Source organism: Pieris napi, chromosome 2 (genome assembly GCF_905475465.1).
Source record: "Pieris napi chromosome 2, ilPieNapi1.2, whole genome shotgun sequence".
NCBI lineage: Eukaryota > Metazoa > Arthropoda > Insecta > Lepidoptera > Pieridae > Pieris > Pieris napi.
The window spans coordinates 1,069,011-1,075,031 of record NC_062235.1 but is presented as its reverse complement, the minus strand read 5'-3'; the positions used below and the strand labels follow the sequence as shown (position 1 = coordinate 1,075,031).

General features: G+C 30.6%; 1 long non-coding RNA gene across 1 annotated transcript; it reads right to left on the bottom strand.

Moving 5' to 3' along the window:
- Positions 1-2,326: 2,326 nt before the first annotated feature.
- On the bottom strand, positions 2,327-4,146 carry LOC125060707. The gene is made up of 3 exons (XR_007118906.1): positions 3,756-4,146; positions 3,431-3,600; positions 2,327-2,374 (listed from the first exon to the last, which is right to left on the bottom strand). It is a non-coding gene; the product is annotated as an uncharacterized LOC125060707 (long non-coding RNA).
- Between the last annotated feature and the right edge of the window lie 1,875 nt (positions 4,147-6,021).

The window sequence follows — 6,021 nt, the reverse complement described above, 5'->3', positions numbered from 1 at the left end:
ATGGAAAACCATATCGGCGCGTAAACCTTAACAGCTTACGTTGCAAGAGTGCTTCATTCATCACATTCGTTTAAAGAGATTTTCAGAAGGAGTCTCTACTTTAGCATACAGACGCAAAATCTTATTGTCTCGTTGGTTAACCATGGGGCATGAGACATTATGCCTGGTGATTTGTTCGCTAAATTGCTGGGAAATGTGCCTGTTGAAACTGCTTTGACTATTCTGTACAAGTAGTTCTGGTCTGTACTAACAGAAAGCTCCAGTAGGTTCGTAGGAATAGGAGTAAACTGAGTTATGGAACCCTCTCACAGATTTTAAGCTGCTTACTAATTCCTCTGAAAATGTTTTGGGCTTAGACGTACTGCCGTCAATATGTTGAAATAACTAATTTTGTAATCTATTTTGTTGTGTCGACATCTATACTACCAATTACCATTTTTCTCGCGGATCTACTATGAAGCTGTGTTTTCTTGCAGATACTTTTTACCCCAAAAAGGGGCAAATATCGACACTTGCAAGTCGAGACGTCATTCCATGACGAAAATCTTCGATCTTAAATCTAGGTTTTTTGGGTGAGATTTTAGCAAATTTTTGCATTTTAAATGATATGATTCCAGCCCTGCGATTCTGTAACTCGCTTCACACACCCTCAGCGCTGATTTTTGCTGTCAAATCGTTCGTTTCGGTGTCATGTTACAATTTGGTATTCTGATAAACAATAACCGCGACAAAAGCGCCGCTCAAATGAGATTGTTCACATTTGGAACTAAAATTTGGCACTGCTACACTTACGCTCCAAAATTGTTAGTATTTGGTATTCTGATACATACTATTTGACATCTCATCTCACTTAAATGTACATTTTGTACGTCAAATTAAAAGTTGCTCTTCCCTCGCTGAAATCGTCATTTACCAGTGAGTTAGCCATTTTTAGCGAAGTTAAAACTTGTTTTATGTGAAAATATTCTAACATAGGACAATCTATATGTATCTTGGGGTATGTTTATAAAATAATATTTATAATACAGCATTATTTTACGAAAAAATTATATATATAAACATTAAGCTTCGTGAAATAGAACTTTGTTATTGTTACAGAAGGCCCGTTTCCACTTTAAAAGTTTAAACCTCTATTTCAAGAAATAAATGATGTAAACCACTAAAAAATTCTTAATATAATATAGATGATATAGATGGCGAAGAAAATGTAGGCACGAAACGACCAATTGATTTCTCGGCGTTGGTTCGCTCTTTTCCAATACTCAAGAAATTATATGATGTTGACGAAACCTAGAACATATGCTGCTGAGATGAACGAAGAGTCTAGTAAATAGATGATCTAAGGTAAACATTTTGATTATTTTAGCATTAAAAATATAAAAATCTTGTCTCCAGCAGAGATAAGTCGAACAGAAAACGATAAATATGTTAAGATAGGTAAATTTTGTAATATATTTGTATTTTTCTACTATACTAAAATTATAAATCTAATAATTTCAGAGATCCCCAAATGTTCAAAATTCCTGATAGAAAAATACATTCTGCCTTTGAAGAAGAAGAATATTACATTTGTATCATACAAGAAGGCCCCTGGATATAAAAAGACACAATAGTGCAGACATTTTCAAATTATTGAATTTCGACTACTTATCCTTCAATTTATAATAAATAATAACACAGTACAATTTCGGTTCCTATATTTTTATAAAATATATTGATATAACATTAAGGTTTTGGATAAAAACATTATTCTGCTTTACACAAGTATGAAATACCATCATTACATACATGATGGTTTAAGTACTTATTAAGCTTTTTTAAATTTATCGTTCATAACTATTACTTTTTACAAACTAATTAGGAAATATATTAAAATAAATATATTTGTCTACAAAATAAAGTAGATGTTATTGATTAGCTCTATGTGAGGCTGGGTTTGAATTAGTTTTATTAAACTTAAGTTTGTTTTACTGAAAGTTATTTTGTAGTGTGTTAAAAGTTTACTATAATCATTAAATTAAATGTGTAAGTTATTATATTGTTCTTTTATTAACCTATAAAGTAACATGGCTTATATATTTTTCTTTTCGGCTTAGCTATGTATTTAACTCGGTTACTACGTTTTCTATAGGCAGTCATTAAATAAGTGGTAGATTTAATTAATCATTTTATTAATATAACAATATTATTAGATACAAAAAAATTATTATGAAGTACACAAATATCTTAAACACGGTAATACAATTTTTCATATAAAAATCATAGTTGTCCAAACTGCATTCAAAATAGATTAGTGGTCTCGGTTTAATATCTCTTCTTAACATTTCAATAATTGGTCATTTTCTTCCTCATTCTTGACAACTACCGCTGATGGCTGTAATACAATGGTTATCTGTTAAAATTGTAAATAGGGAGATGTGGTAGGTCACTGTACTGACACAATAATATTGCGTAGCAATTGAATTATTGTAAAGTTAAGGAAAATAATAAAAAAACTTGCATAAAACACACAAAAACTTATATATGGGATATCTTTGTATTTCTAAGTAAAGTATCTTAAAAACATGTTTGATAATATTATAACTAAGCCAAATATTATTAAAAGTTTTATGGTAACAAGGCTTAGTAATTTCGCACACAGTATTTGATTCAGTACTATGAATAAAAAAATCTTGAGCACACCTATATTTAGACTCAAAAATCCAAATCCAAGTATGTACTTTAAAAACAATTATTTATTAATGAAACAAATCCAGAACCCATAAAGGCTATGTTTAGTGCTAAAGTGTAGTCAGCAGCAATAACTATCTTTTGATTGCTTCTATGTTTATTAAATAAGTTATGGCAATGTCATTTCCAACATTTAAAATTAACATTGATCACTTGAAATGGTATGAATTTGAGCAACCAACATACCTAACATGATTATTTATACTTGTGTTCTGAAATCTGAACAATTAAATTAAATTCAACTTGATCAATTAAAATTAATACTTCTTATATTTCATGAATGGAATTTGAAGTTAGAAAACCTAAAAATATCTTTTATATTTGACATTTTTAACCAACAATTTAATTATTCTTTACAATGTCGCTTCGATTTAACCTATTACATTTGACTTCAAATTTGCCATTAAACAAACAAACTTTGTTAGCTATTTTTCTAGACACTGCTTATTCCTATTTATTTACTATGATAGTTATTATATTTCTAAAATAGTTTTAATAGAATTCAGTTTTTAAGAGTGTTAGTAAAAACATAGGTAATATTGTTGTTGTGTGTTTGACCTCTGAATCACTTAAAAAGGTTGCAATAGTAGTTTCGTGGCATCTAAAAAGTACCAACACTTGCACTTACACAAATGAATAAATATATAAACACTAATTTTTCTTCCTTATTATTCAACAAAATATTATATGAAAACATTACCTTTAGTAATATTTTGAAAATTGAAGATACCTATCCATCCTGTTTAATTTGAATCCTTAGACCATTTGCTGAGAGAATCACTTTTAGCGAGACATAATAATCTTTTTGTTAAGATAATATTCTTAAATTTTTTACAATATATCCACATGTTAGGTATACCTTGTTTCGTGCTGAAAAATAATTAATGTTTTTAAGTTGCTTTCGCTCATATAGGTACACCACGGCTGGTCAGTTGTCGGGTAAATACGAAGTATAAACTCTTAATTGGAAGTCATAAACAAAATACGTAACTTACGATTTACTAATAAATAAACTCACTACTTACCTTTAAGCGGCCCCATTGCCAGATGGGTTTTAATAATTTTCCTCGCTATTCTATTATTTTCCATCAGATAAATCATTTTTGAGATATTTTCAGTTTATCTTTTTGTTAATATTCTTCATTCGTCGTCAACCATTTTGTTTTATTAAAAATATTTTGTTTATGTATGATGAAAATTTTGACAATTAACTCTTTTTATAAAATAAAATGAGTCAATTGTCACGATATTAATAGACAACAACTCACTAGGTTACCTCCCTCCACTTATCAAGACGTAATGTAAAATTTCTTAACAGAATACCATGAGATTCCAAAAATTACGTCAGTGACGAAGGGAGCGCTGTTACTGCGTAGTGGACTCACGGAATAACAGTGAGTTACAGAATCGCAGGGCTGCATTTCCTTCATTTTTTTAGGTTCAACTGTAGGAATAGAACATTTCGCCCATATTTCTATTAGTTTTGCAATCACACTACCCACAATTTCTTTATCTCCCGAATTTTAGCTTGTGTCGGTTTCACCCATACAAATTCATCACATATTCATATGTGGGCAATATTATGTTGTCTTTCAAATCATATAGACTACCAAATAACGGATAATTCCAACATCTTGTCGTACGTTTCATTCTTAGTAATTCGTTTAAAAGTGACTGCACTCAATTACGTAATGCGTGCAGACATAGATTGTCTTTGCTATAAGTCGTGCGTTTCTTGTCAAATCTAACACCACACCACACTGGTACCAACCCCTCTTTACACTTTTGTCCTCGAACTAAACAAAACAAAAGATGCACTATTCTTTTTAAAAACAAATAAGCGCTAATAAAGATTTAAATAAAGTGAAGAAAAAATCTCAACATGGGCTCAAAAATTACAATTAATAAATTCTATCTCAATCCGGAGGCAGTAAATTTTAAAATAATTATATTTCAACTTTAAGTATCAATCATTTACGCCATTTAGCACCTTTTTGACGCTGTGCCAGTACGAATAACTAGATTTTTTTTTTTGGCCCACCCTAGTATGTATATTAGAAAAACTATTAACTCCAAATATATCCATGGCTTTCTTTCTCCATTCGCCTTTACTTTTTTAAGGGCGCCTTCTTCCCATTGGTTCTTTCGATTAAGCCAAAAGGTGGAAGTAATTGTTACAAATTAAAAATAATATATAATTAACTAGTCTGGCCATAAATACTGTTACATGAAAACTTTTATTTTTTTCAACTTTTTAATTATTTTGAATTTGGCAAACGTATATTATTTTAAAAACTTCTTTCGATTTTGCGCCATTTTTCAGTATTTAATTACATTTGATAAAGAAACCGTTGGCAAACAGATTAAAGGTTTTTATAAAAGCCAAAGGTGGCAATTTTGAATAGAATATATTTTTTTTTGCTGAAACTTTAATAAATATGTAGATATAAATTTTAATAATATTACGTTACTACAAAAAAATGCGTTTTCAGGCAGTAGATGGTGTTTCATTTCGTCTCTAAATAGCTGATCATGAACCATCTGGGTGGTTCGTAGTGTATGCCTGTAATCCTTTGCTTTTGGTTTTGTCTTTGCAGTGTGCTACCGATATAAGGACTACGTCTTGTTTGTGCTGAGCTACTAGTATCTCGAGTTCGTCTTTATTGAGCAAGAGTCCATTTATGTTCCAGGTCTCAACCCTGTTAGCCTAGTAGTTTGGTTATGAAGGTCGTGAGACTCATTAGAGTACTCATTTGTAGTGAGATCACTGTTATATAACATAATCACTCCTATCTTTAAGATAACAATTTAAAAAAAAAAACAAGTAGAAAATCTTCTTATTGAGAAATGCATATAACATACTACGCTACGACCTAAGTAGCGCAGGTCTGCCTTAAACGGCTTTTTTAAGCCGTTTTCTTAAATAAAAAGAAAAATGCACATCAATAATACTTTATTGTCACTAATCAATAATCCTTAACAGCCTTCCTGAAGTTGTCTTCGTAGATTCCATGAGGGTCGTATTTCTTCATAAAGTTTTTATATTCATTTGGTAGATTCCAGAAGAGACCGCGGACATAGGTGTTTGCCAAATGCTTCTGGGCGTCGTTACAACGGTCGCAAGCAATTTCATATAACTACCGAATAATAATACGTTAATTTGTAAGCAGTTCGTTGAGGTTCACAATCTTTCGACAGATTACAATCTCGCGAGATAGATTACAATCTAACGGTTTTTACAATTTTACGGTGACAGCTACATAACGACTTGTTGTTGTGACAAGAAACAAT